The sequence below is a fragment of the Triturus cristatus genome, chromosome 7 (genome assembly GCF_964204655.1).
Source record: "Triturus cristatus chromosome 7, aTriCri1.1, whole genome shotgun sequence".
Classification (NCBI taxonomy): Eukaryota; Metazoa; Chordata; class Amphibia; order Caudata; family Salamandridae; genus Triturus; species Triturus cristatus.
In genome coordinates this window covers 1,172,504,327-1,172,516,854 of record NC_140590.1, presented here as the reverse complement: position 1 = coordinate 1,172,516,854, position 12,528 = coordinate 1,172,504,327, and the positions used below count along the sequence as shown (strand labels likewise).

At 48.7% G+C, this 12,528-nt stretch overlaps 1 protein-coding gene across 3 annotated transcripts in view; it reads right to left on the bottom strand.

Moving 5' to 3' along the window:
* Positions 1-12,138, bottom strand: part of CD2BP2 (CD2 cytoplasmic tail binding protein 2) — a 72,283-nt gene extending 60,145 nt beyond the window's left edge. Inside the window, exon 1 of one of the 3 annotated variants that reach the window (XM_085618472.1) lies at positions 12,018-12,138. The gene's annotated coding sequence lies outside the window, so the exon portion shown is untranslated. Of the gene's footprint in view, positions 1-11,937 lie in introns of all 3 variants that reach the window. The other 2 variants (XM_085618474.1, XM_085618475.1) reach the window with 2 other exon arrangements.
* Positions 12,139-12,528: the final 390 nt, after the last annotated feature.

The window sequence follows — 12,528 nt, the reverse complement described above, 5'->3', positions numbered from 1 at the left end:
TTAAAACTCAAATTAACCACAATAAGTAACGGAAGTACACCACCCCTAAATACAGAAATGGAGGGATAATGCCAAGAGTCGTATTGTTACTAGGCATAGAGTACATCCAGTAGATTTTAGCTAAACAGTACATAACACAGGACTTGGGCAAGTTGGTATTGAGATCAATATCATTCATGAAACTTGCAAAGGCATTAAGCGGGATTTTCGGCTGTTAGGGGATTGTGCCAAAATGGCCGCCGCAGTCACATATAGAAGAAAGGATACTGCTCTAGAGCCTATTATCAATATAGCCTGCCTGCCCACTATTTCGGGACTTCGCGTTAACGCGGGTAAGTCTTGTCTATACGCTTTTAGCGAGGAGACTGCGGACCCGGGTTACAGCCTGAATGGCACGCCGGTACAGTGGAGAGGCGGCACCTTCCGTTACCTGGGGATACACATTTATCGATGCCCAGTCGACTTGTTTGATGGCAATCTGGGGAGAGCGGTCGCGGCACTTGGGTCACAGGTGGCCTTCTGGAATACGCTTCCGCTAACCACCACGGGCAGGGTGGCGCTCGCCAAAATGGTCATGCTCCCCCGTCTACTCTATTACTTTGTCAACCTGCCACTGTACGTTCCGCCCGCCTTCTTTGGCAGGCTCAACCGGATGCTGCGGGACTTTGTCTGGGGTGACGCCAGGCACAGGTTGGCGCTAGCAAAGCTTTTCCTCCCGACGGATAGGGGTGGGCTGGCGGCGCCCTGCTTTGAACATTACTACCTGGCGGCACAGCTGCAATGGATTGCCCGCTGGTTAGCCGACAGGGGCAGGGATGACACAGCCACGGGGGCTGCCCCCTACTCATTAGAGCGCGTGACCGGGCTTTTCCACCCCCTGGCAGCGGCGGCGGGGCCGATGCCACTCCTCCTGGCAGTGGCGCACAGGTGCTTTAAGAGGGCCTTGTACCTCACACGCGCGGTGGTGCCATATGCGCCGGCGATACCCTTAGAGGGTTCACCTGGAGGTGGGGGGGTGCTCGCGGCTCCCGCGCTGACGGACTGGTGGGCGGCGGACGTGCACACGCTGGGAGACCTATACAGGGATGGTGTGCTGATCCCGTACGAGACCTTGGTGTCGGAGGACGGGCTCCCACCTGGTGGATTCTTATTGCACCGCTCACTACTGGCGAGCCTGACCGCCAAATGGGGGAACATGGCCGCAGAGCCTGCCCAACATCTGACCATGCAATATCTGCATGTCATGGGACGGGGCGGGCACTTGGTCCGCTGGTTTGCCGCCTCGTTGCGAGAGCACACGGCGGTTGATCTGGGCCCACTTCGTGGCAAGTGGGAGCTGGACCTGGGACGGCCGCTGGCAGACAGGGAGTGGGAGAGGGTGCTCAGGAGCCCAGTGCGTATCCCCCGCAATCTGCGGTTTCGCCAAATTCAGTTGTTCATCGTCCACAGGGCCTACCTCACACCAGAGCTGATTAACAGGTATTTTCACCGCGTGGATGCGTTTTGCCCCAGGTGCCGCGAGCTGGGGGCGGGGTTGCTACACATGCTGTGGGGCTGCCCTGCGCTACACGCCTATTGGAGGGCGGTTAGTGAGCAGCTGCAAGGGAGTGTGGGGCGTAGCGTTCCCTTTGACTGGCCCGAACATATCTTACACCAATTCACCAGATCGCCCAAAGACAAGGTAGCGTCCAGATTTCTAGACCTGGGGCTCGTGGTGGCGAAGCGCCTCATCACCAGGAGATGGAAGGCGCCTGACCCGCCGCACGCGAGGGCCTGGAGTTCATCGTTTCAGGCGTGGGCCAGAGCGGAGGGGACGGCCATCCGCAGGGAGGACACACTGGGGCTGCGGAGGGAGCCCATGGCGGACCGCTGGGAACAGTTGCTTGCCGAGTTCCGGCGCTCGATGGGGGAGGGCGCCACAGGCAGCAGGGATGGGGCCGGGCAGGACGGCAATGGCGCAAGCGGCGGCGTAGTGTAGGCAGCCTCGCTGGCGAACTAGTGCGGCCCCCAATGTCGCAGGTCCACTGGTGAGGTGGTAGGGAGCGATTGGGGACACCTGCGCCTATTAGAGCTTGGAGGGGTGCCCCTGGGGCTGATAGAAAGGGGGGGGGGGGGTCGGGGCGGACTGGGGGGTGGGAGCACACCAAACACGTTCATACACACGCTGCCTTTGTTATGGGTTCTTTCTTCTGTGTTGCATGTCACCTTTCTGATTATATCGACGCCTCAGTTGCACTGGCGAGTCTAGTTTTCCTGAACGGCCCCATGGCTGGTGGGTGGTGGGGCTGGCCCCCTCTAACGAGATGACATCTGAACTCCTAAGGATGAAGAGACTGGGCCTCGGGAGGGCGGTGGTGGGCGCGCTAACAGGCGCCTGACTGCTCCCTCCCATCCCCCCGACAGTTGGCATGATTCACCAGTATGTCTAAATTTCTGACTTGATGTCTATGTAATGTGATGCCGTATGATATGCTTATGTACTATGATTTAAAAACTTAATAAAACAGATTTGACAAAAAAATCAATATAGCCTGCCTGCAACCAACAGAGCATAGATAGTTAATATACCAAATGAAATGAAGATTATATAGCCCTCCTAATGCAACTAGGGCAATGTCTACTTACAGTAAATTCTTGTTTCTTTTTCTCAACTTGTTCCTACGCAATTAAACGTAAATTATATCAAATAAAATTCTTTGAGTGAGGGGAATCCCAAGAAGCTTTTCTTTGACACATCCCATGTTACCAAAATGTATTGTGAGCACTGTCATTTATACACCGTAGTGCTTTCGTAATGTATTTGTTCTGTTGGACCTTTGTTGATTCATCAAGTATTCTATCCCCTTTCAAGCAGGCTTCCAGCAGTCTTCTATTTTCCAGGCCTTGACTGAGAACCAAAGGCACTCTCTGTGTGGAACACATTACCAGTCACCCATATACTGCAATGCAATTTTGAGGGAGGACCAGAGATGCAGAGTATCAGAATTAACTACATATAGGACAGCTGCCTGGTGAACTTACTCCCCTGCACAACGTACAATGTAATTCTTTCCCACTTCCCAGGACCTCCTTTTTCCCCTTCCTGGTACTGAGCTGTTACAGCCTTTATTGTCCACTTTAAGAGGAAACGGAGGTCCATTTGTTCTTGTAGCACCCAGAACACGTTCACAATGTGTACTGGGCCTGAAGGAAAACCACCGAATCAACTTTCCAACTGCATATGTCAGTTCCCGAAATGTTACCTGGTAGTCCTAACTAACAACTAGGCTTCCCACAGGCAACAATAAATCCAGCCACGTCTAAGACTCCTAGATAGGTGCATGAAGGAGGTCCGGGCATCACACCCTACCACAAAGTCCTAGAAGCCCCAGTGTTCCCAAAAAGGTGCGATGCCTTACAATCAGATAATGATTAACCTGTAGTGAGCATGGCGATCTCCATTAGAACTGAAACCTTTTGAATGTAGCACCTCAAAAGTCTCAGTTACTCTCAAACTACTTTGGATCCTCGTTTGGTAAGCCTGAATGGACTAGTCACCCAACAATCCTCAGCAGAAGTCAAGTCCCCAAAGTAACCCTTGAATCCCTAAAGACTACTGAAATACAGTGCCTGTCCAGCGCTCAAAGGTGCACTGTGTTCCGTTACTGGTTGATTGCGAGGATAGTGATTCATGAAGGTCTCAGATCAAAAAGGCAACTTCAAAGAGTGCTTGCTATTGTTAATAAGCCTTTGGTTTTTTTATTTGTAGTTTTTATTGAAGTTATGCATGGTGAAACAAAGCTTTGCAATGAAAGCAATAAACAAACATTCTTGAAAACGAAGTACATTAGGAGACACCGAGTCCTAGTGTGTTTTTCGAGTGATACAATCAATCATATAATCTCCATCGGTGTCAGAGAGTATATGAAAAGGGTAATGTGAAAACCACTTAACTAGAACTTGGGAAGAGGTGGGTTCAAAGACTGATATGGGGAATGGGTACGGACTGCTGGTCTTTAGGGCATGTGGTAGTTTAAGTTACGATATAGATGAGTTGCAGGGGTAAACAGGAAGGCAAGTCCATTGTGTGATTATGTAGCAAGTGTCGGCAAAGGGGAGGGTAGAAGAGATGCACAAGAGGGTAGGTACAGAGGTAATGCATGTGGTGGGCTCACGGAGCAGTGGTGTTGGTGCGATGGATTCATGGAGGGAGATCGTCTGGGGACATAAGGTGAAATGGACAAAAATAGGGACTGGAAATGTGTCAAAAGTGTGTCACATTCGAGGGATATGGGACGTCTGCGGATGGGGCAAGCCTCTTCATAGTGAAGTGCGATTCCCACTGCCGACCCCCATTTGAGTGCTGCACCTTGCCATGCTGACATTGGTGGAGAAAAGGGGTCCTTCCAATGCAGTGCGAGTGTTCTCTTGGCCAGTTACAGCACAAGGGCAGCAGAACGAGTGTGGACAGTGAGTTTCTTTCTGCGTTCTAAAAAACCATGGGTGCATGCCTCCCAAGTGTATATATCAGTGAGCTCAGCGACCCCGCTAAGTGTGGCATGAATAACTTACCAGTAGTTGGACAGGGTGGAACAGAACCATAGCATGTGTTGAAAATCCGTATTTCATGAGTTACAGCAGGGACAGTGTAGGTCTGCAGTGGGAAAACACTGGTTGAGTTGTGCAGGGGTCAAATAAGCACGGTGAAGGATGTGAAATTAAATATTTTTTAATTGACATTTTTCAGGACGGTATGAAGGAACACCAGTGACTGTGTCCATTCTGTGTCATTAAGCATCCTCCCTATATCGTCTTACCACAATGTGAAGAGGTCCCAAGGAACTGTCGGTGTGGCTACCGACCACCCTATAGAGCCATGTGACCCAATGACCACCTTCTCACATGGTGAGGGGCTCTACGTCTCTAGTCAGCCATAAAGTATGACAAGTACTATGGAGTTGGCGGCAGGTGAGAAACTGCCCAGTCAGAAGTCTGTTTGGAACTATTCAAAGGAAATAAAGTGGCCGTCTGGAAACAGGTCACCCTCTGATGTCCGGGAGCAATCTCACCAGCAGCGTAAAGCAGAGGCCGTATATGTGCCCAAGTAACGGGGGAGGCCCTGCAGAGGAAACCCTGGGGCATATGGGAGAACGTGTTGTTTTACAGTGCGGGTTCTAATCAAGCATTTGTAGCCTATCTGTACTTGCAGCGAGCGAAGGGTGGGGGCGGGGGCGGGTCAAGTTGTCCCTGCAGGAGTAAGAGATTTCTAATAACAGAGGCAGAAAGCAATGGTGAGTGGTAGCATGATTCTCCGAGATTGCGAACGGCTATCCACCGAGAGACCAATTGCATTTGCACTGCTAAAAAAAAAAAAAAAATCCAAGGAAGGGGCACCTAGTCTGCCCTATCCGTGTGCAATTGTAACTTCTCCAAGCCAATCCGGCGGCAACCGGTTCCCCATTTAAGTTCAGTCAGCAGTGTTGCCTTCCTGAAAAAACCTACCAGGGGGTATCACTGGGAGATTGGCAATATAGTACAGAAGTCGTTTAGAATCAACATCTTTGACAGTGAGATCCTCCCAGTTGTTGCCAGTGAGAGTTTTTTCAAGAAAGACACCGGGGATTTCAATGATAATATTATGGGGTGCATATTGCCATCGACAAGATCAGTAAGAGTTTGGTATACACAAATTCCTAAGTATCGAACGGCAGGTGAGGGGAGCACCACCAAGAATGCTCTCTCGTGAGGTAAGGTATTTGTGAAGTGGGTAACTGGAGGATTTGTTTCCATTGGCCGTTAAGCCAGATAGTCTGGCGAATGACTGCAATGCACTCTGGATGAGGTCCACGTGGGCATCGTGGAGGAAAAATAAAGTATAGTCAACGTACAAGGACACTGCGTGTCTCGTGTACACAAGGGAGATGCCCCCGTGTGGCAAGAGGTTCCATGGCCATCGCGAAGTGCAAGGGTGAGAAAGGACACCCCTGAAGAGTGCTGTGCTCGACTTAAAAGGCGTTGGAGATATATCGGCCCACCTAGACTCATGAAAGGGGGGTTGTGTATAGAAGCCGGGGTAGGCCAGAAGGTGGTTGCCTATGCCCTTCCGCTCAAGGACCTGAAAAATATAGCTCCAGCCAATGAGTCAAATGCCTTCTCCAGGCACACCGCAGAAGGGAACTGTCCCTGGACCTAATCCTGAACGTGGAACAGGCGTTGAAGGTTATGGGAAGTGCTGTGTCCGGGGACAAACCCATTCTGGTCCGGGTGAAGAGTTCTGGTAGTATTTGGGCATATCAGACGGATAAGATTTTACCCATGATTTTATAGTCTGCCCCCATAGGGAGGTGAGAGGCAGTACTGGTAGGATCCCAATCTGGCTGGGGATGGAGAGTAGTAAAAACTCCCAAAGGAAGGACAGGGATTCGTTCAGTCGAAGGACCTTGCTGTATACAACTGCTAAGTGAGGTGCTAAGACAGTGTCTGTCCCATTATATTCTAAAATAGGCCGTCAAGGTCTGGACTCTTGTTCCTGGCCAGGTCCTGGATTGCCCACTTAACATCTGCCAGTGTTATGGTTGCATCTAAGGTGTCTCGTTGAGCTGTAGCGATATGTAATAGTGTGTGGTGTGTAAGGAAAGAGTCAGCTGTCCTTTCCGGTGTCAACTGGGGTGCTTTATAGATGTGGGAGTAATGTTTGTAGAATTCTGAAAGAATGTCATGTATGGAGGACCGTACCTGAAGGGGAGACCAACTCGGAGATGGGGGCCACCATTTGGGCCTGTCCAATTAACCATGCAGGAAGGTGGCCTGATTTATCACCCTCTCTGTGGTTTTTAATTGCATAGTCGGTGGGTTAAAACACTGCAGGTGCTCCAAAAAGGTAGGTGAGGTGGCGCTTAGCCTGTTCCAATGCATGCCAACTAGAAGCTTCCCACTCAGACTGACGTTGTAATGATGGTAGACTATGTTCCGCCTCTGTGAGTTCTTTGTCAAGAGTACAACGGACTCCTACTATTTCCTGAAGGCAGATACCACAGGTGACCACCTTGAAGGCATCCCATTCAAGGAGAGCATTAGAGGCCGTGCCTTCGCTGTCGGAAAAGTAAGTACAGATATTTGTTTCCTGGGCGTCCAGGAATATGGGATCTTCCAGACAGTCTTGGGACAGACGCCACACAGGGGTCGGAGGGTGAGGGATTCCCCCATTGCAAGTCAATGGTGTGGGCGTCATGGTCAGACACCACGCGGCCTAAGTATTTTATAGCTGGGAAGGAGGCCAGAAGGGTGTGGGATCATAATACATGGTTGAGGTGCAAAGATCATGGGGTACTGAATGAAAAGAGTACACTTGAGAGGAAGGTTTAAGAGCACTCTACACATCTTTTAACGCCTAGTGCATCAACAAGGTCACAAAAAGTTCTGTCTGAGCGTATGGGGGAGGGAGGGGCCTGGCAAGGGTGGGTGAGAACGATCAAGCTGCAAGTCCAGGATGCAGTTGTACTCTCCTCCTAACATCCATGGGAAAGGAGTATTCTGAGTTAGCACTAATTATAATAATAATAATAATAATAATAATAGAGCTTGTAAAGCGCCTGGTTACACTCACTAGTGTGTCCCCGGGCTGCGGCCCATGCTGCCAATGGCGTGCCAGAGAAAGATACTGGGCAGAAGTCAGATATACGGCTCTACATCTGGTAGAGCCATGTCTTCAGTTTTTTCCTGAACATTTTTTCAGATTGTTCCATCCAAAGATCCTGTGGAAGAGCGTTCCATTGTTTAGCGGCAAGGTAGCGGAAAGAGCGACCCCCCATTCTCATTCTTTTAATTATTGGGACTTGAACCTGTCCTGAGCCGCAGGACCGTAAGGTCCTGGTGGGAGCGTAGGGGAGCAGTAGGTTGTGTAGGTAAGTCGGGCCCGTCCCCATCAGGATCCGTTGGCTGAAGCAAAGGGCCTTAAAGAGGATTCTTTCTTTAATCGGGAGCCAGTGTAATGAAGCTCGGGCATTTTTGGACGAGGCTCTTCTCGGGAGCATCAGGACTAGGCAGGCGGCCGCGTTTTGAGTACATTGCAGTCTTTGAATGCTCTTGCTGCTGGTGCCTATATAGAGCGCATTACCGTAGTCCAAACGCGAGGTGACAAATGCGTGGACTAGAGTTTTTCAGGCCGCTATCGGGAGCACATCTAGAGTCTTACGAAGGCCTTTCATTATTCCAAAGCACTTCCCAGCCACAGTCCTGGTGTGGTGGTCAAAAGAGAGCTTGGAGTCTAGCCACATCCCCAGGTTCTTTACCTGTTCACTAGGAGTGGGGGTGGCGCCCAGGGTCTGTGGCCACCATTTTGATGACCATATCGAGGGAGCTTTGCCCACAATTAGGACCTCTGTCTTGCTGCCGTTCAGCTTTAAACAGTTGTTGGACATCCAGACCGCCAGCTCTTGTAGGCATGTGGAGAAGTTAGTGGCTGATTTTTCCTGAGATTGGGATAGAGATACTACAAGTTGCGTGTCATCCGCATAGGACACGACACTAATGCCATATTTTTCAATAATGTTAGGTAGAGGGGCCATATACAGGTTGAAAAGTGTGGGGCTCAATATAGAGCCTTGGGGGACCCCCTGATCTAACCTGATGCTCTTGGAGTAGTGTGGTCATTGAGATACTTGAAAGGTCCTGTCCTGTAGGAAGGATCTTAGCCATTTCAGAGCCAGATTGGTTAGTCCTCCCTTTTTAAGGCGCTGGAGGAGTATGGGATGGGCAACGGTGTCGAAGGCGGCGCTTAGGTCCAGCAGAATCAGCGCTACCGTCTGTCCCTCATCCACCTGTCTACGCATGGTTTCTGTGGACAGAAGCAGCGCTGACTCTGTGGAATAATTAGCCCGGAATCCCGATTGCGTGGGGTGGAGTAGACTAACCCGGTTCATGTGTTTTATTAGTTGAGCGTTAACCGTTTTTTCTGCAATTTTGGCGAAAAAAGGTAGGAGTGAGATTGGTCGTAAATTCTCCAACTAGCTGGCTTTGATCCCTCGCTTTTTTTTAATGGGTATAACCACTGCCTCCTTCCACCTTTGAGGTACCACCCCTCATTCAAAAGAGAGTCTGAGGAGGTTCCTAATATAAGGAGCTAGAATGTCCATGCTCTCCCTCATATTTCTAAGCTTTCATGGGGTCCCTCGGAGAGCCAGACTTAATGTTCAGAGCAGTGGTTTTGAGGTCGTGCAAGGAGGGAAGTGTGAAACTGGAGAGGCAGAGAGTTTCCTCCAGGTTATGCACTTCTGTCTCATCCAACCACATGCTACGCGCCTCCTCCGGAAAGGTTGAGTAGATCTTCTCTACCTTATCGGAAAAATATCAAATTGCAGGATTCCACAGAATCGTTACTAGGAGCCGAAGTTCTGTTAAGAGACGATAATTCTTTGAAAATTACAAATAACTCTTTAGAGGAGTTTTCGGCCTGTTCTATCTTCCTATTATAGTAAGCAGCTTGCGTTTTCGTTATTAATGAGTGATAGTGTTTGAGCCTAGCTTTGTAAGTGGCCTTCCTGTTTTCAGAGAAGTCTTCTCTCCACTTTCGTTCCAAATGTTTGCAGGAGGACTTCAGGGTCCGTAGTTCATCATTGAACCAGGGTGCGGATCTAGACTGTCTCCTCGGGGCCATGATGGCCCAAGGAGCCACCTTGTCAAGTGCATCACCGATTCGTTTATCCAGTGCACTGCATGCAATTTCTATATCACTCCCTCCTGGTGGCCCCCCCTGCTGTAGGGCACAATTGAACTTGGATGTTGAGAAATTGGCCAATTTTCTCTGAGGTCTGCCTGTGTCTGTTTTAAACAAAGCTTGCTGATAGTGTCATCCAAAACATCCCTGGGTTGGTGTTTGGAGCATATATGCTACAGAGTTAAACGGGTAGGCTGTTAAGGCACCTCTAGCAGAACAACTTAAACCGCTCTCTCTTCCCCCACGAGGAACATGAGGAGTGGAAAAAGTGTTCAGCACTGCTGAGATGTGAGAAGGCATAGGTGTCCTGGCACCACATACAAATGGCTTCTCAGTGCATATGGAATGAGGCAGAGGCACTTCTGAGAAGGTGGTAGATGATGCAACACATGTAGCACCGTGGAAGGAGCTGGAGAAGAAGATATTTAGCAACACAAAGAGTGGAGGGAGTCTATATACTACTTCAGACAGGGGATGGGAGTCAGTCGATCAGTGAGTGTTAGGGTGACTATCTGCTTTTAGGTCATTAGACATTATTCCCAGATTTCGACTTTTGAGCGATAACCTAATGAATTCAGGCTGCAGTAGTCTTACTTTGCTTCCAGTGAACTAATTAGACTAACACACCTCAAATCAATGAATTGAAGGCGAAAGGTTTAGGTCTGCAAGCAGTGTCTGTAATGCCATGGAGTGAAATTGTCACCCTAGTGGATGCCTGTGCTGACTGAGAAGCAATTAGACACCTATAGAAAGGGTTATGGACTTCAAACACTCAGTTATATCAGTGCCGACTGGTCTCTCTCAACATTATCAGGACAAGTGTTCCCCAAGCATCTCAATGCAGCAACCCGAGTCGGCTTTTGTTACAGGCAAGCTGGACCCAGGAACTGGAAGCCAATCTTCATAGGGGCGCACAGATTTGTCTTGTTGAAGGTCATGCAAACAGCTAGCGCCCCTTTCACTTGGCTCCAATAAATTAGTGTAAAAGTACTTTTATTCATTTTAACATGCTGCATGAGCTGTTTTAATATTTCATCGGTTCCATTTGTTGCACTCCCATCTCCCTCACCCCCCCCCCCCCCCCAAAAAAACTTGGCATCAACGTGATGGAGTTAAGCAATGGGTGATTCAGGTGAGTTTGGTGGGTGTGGGGCAGAGTACCAAGGACGTTTGTGCTCAAATGCCAGTCCATACTGTATTTAGCAGAAGACTGAGCTATAAACACAGAACGGGCCCACTCCGTCTCATATGATTTCACAATTGAGGGCGCCACATATATTTCTGCCCAGGGCACTATCTGAGCAAGGGACGGCTCTGCCGGAAGCACATAACTAGAACTGCTGCATCAGAAAACTGTATACAAGTTCAAGTTTATTGTTTAAGTTAATTAAAACCATAACAATGTTGCATCTTAAAACATTACAATGTATAACATCGTACAATAATATATCCTAAGAAAAGTGCAATCATTTTACCCTAAAATTACATCATTACTTTTACGGTATACTTTAAAACCAATAAGTAGTTTTAAAACGGGTGCAGTGTTTGCACAAATACGCAAAACCAATCTAAACTTGCATTCGGACGGATGATCAACTCAAAGCAAATTAGTGCGTTTCTAAGTTGTGCCAGTGAACTGGCCACGATTTTACATTCATCGACGGAGACCACCCATAGGCATTAACAAAGTGAAACATCCTGAGAGGTGTAAAAAATAATTTTACCCCGACATGTACATGTTTACTAATATAGTGTGCCGTGAAATAAACGGAGTGTTTAAAACTGGCAAATACGCAAGCCAACGCTGGCCTCCGTTCAGCTGCAAGTTCAACCGAGACCAAATGAATACCATTTTAAATGTATGCCGGCGCATTAATATTAATCGACGGATATCATCCCTGCGCAGTCAGTTCTTTTTAATGGTGACCGCCGTATACATTTCATAAAGTAACGTCAATCCTTCAGCAACTCAACCCACGCCACCCCCAAAAAATCTTCTCAGTGGATCCCAGTTTCAGTATCAATCTAACTACTATAACAATACTATCATCAGCGCACAATACAATTCTAATGCAACAGTCGTTTATTAAAAGACTGAGAATCATCCGAAAAGGTCAGTGCATTTGAATCTTGCCCTTCCGCGCTTCTTATTTCAGTCTAAGAACATTCAGTCACACTGCTCGGCAAATGTACTTAGACTGGGTTTTTTATTACCCGTCCTAATTGAACACTCAACCACCCACCTAGCATGGGGCAGTTACATATATACACTCTGTATTTCTGCGCATTTACTTAGGGTGATCACCACCTCTCCACAACTTACACGACCGCCTTTGATTTCAGCTTAATAATTCCGTCGTGTGTTGATTCTGTTTAGGTCTAACGGATGTATAATTTTAGAACTTCCGGGTCGAATAACAACCAATCGGAAGGCTTCACACGCGCTAGGCTTAGTCTAGAAATGGGCGGCACTAGTAATATGTAAAACGACCCACGATTGGGGTATTATTGGCGCCTCGGCCAATCTTGATCCTGTCCACAGAATTCCCAAGCGATTTTTGACGTTCTGTGGATGTCTGCCAGCCCGGAGCAGGCTGAGTTTGCCTGAAGGTCCTGTTGAAATAATGTTTTGTTTATATATAGGGCAATGACAGCCTGTTTGTTATGTGTTAGTCCGCTACACCAGAATGGGAAGGAACCTGTTGTTAGGAGCAGAGTGGGCGATGTTTGGACCTTGTACCAGTCTAATCATTATTGACAGACGGAGGATCCTTTGGCTGCTGCTACCCATGTTCCTGGGGCTCAGGCTGGACAGGGGCCAGTGTGGCATTTCC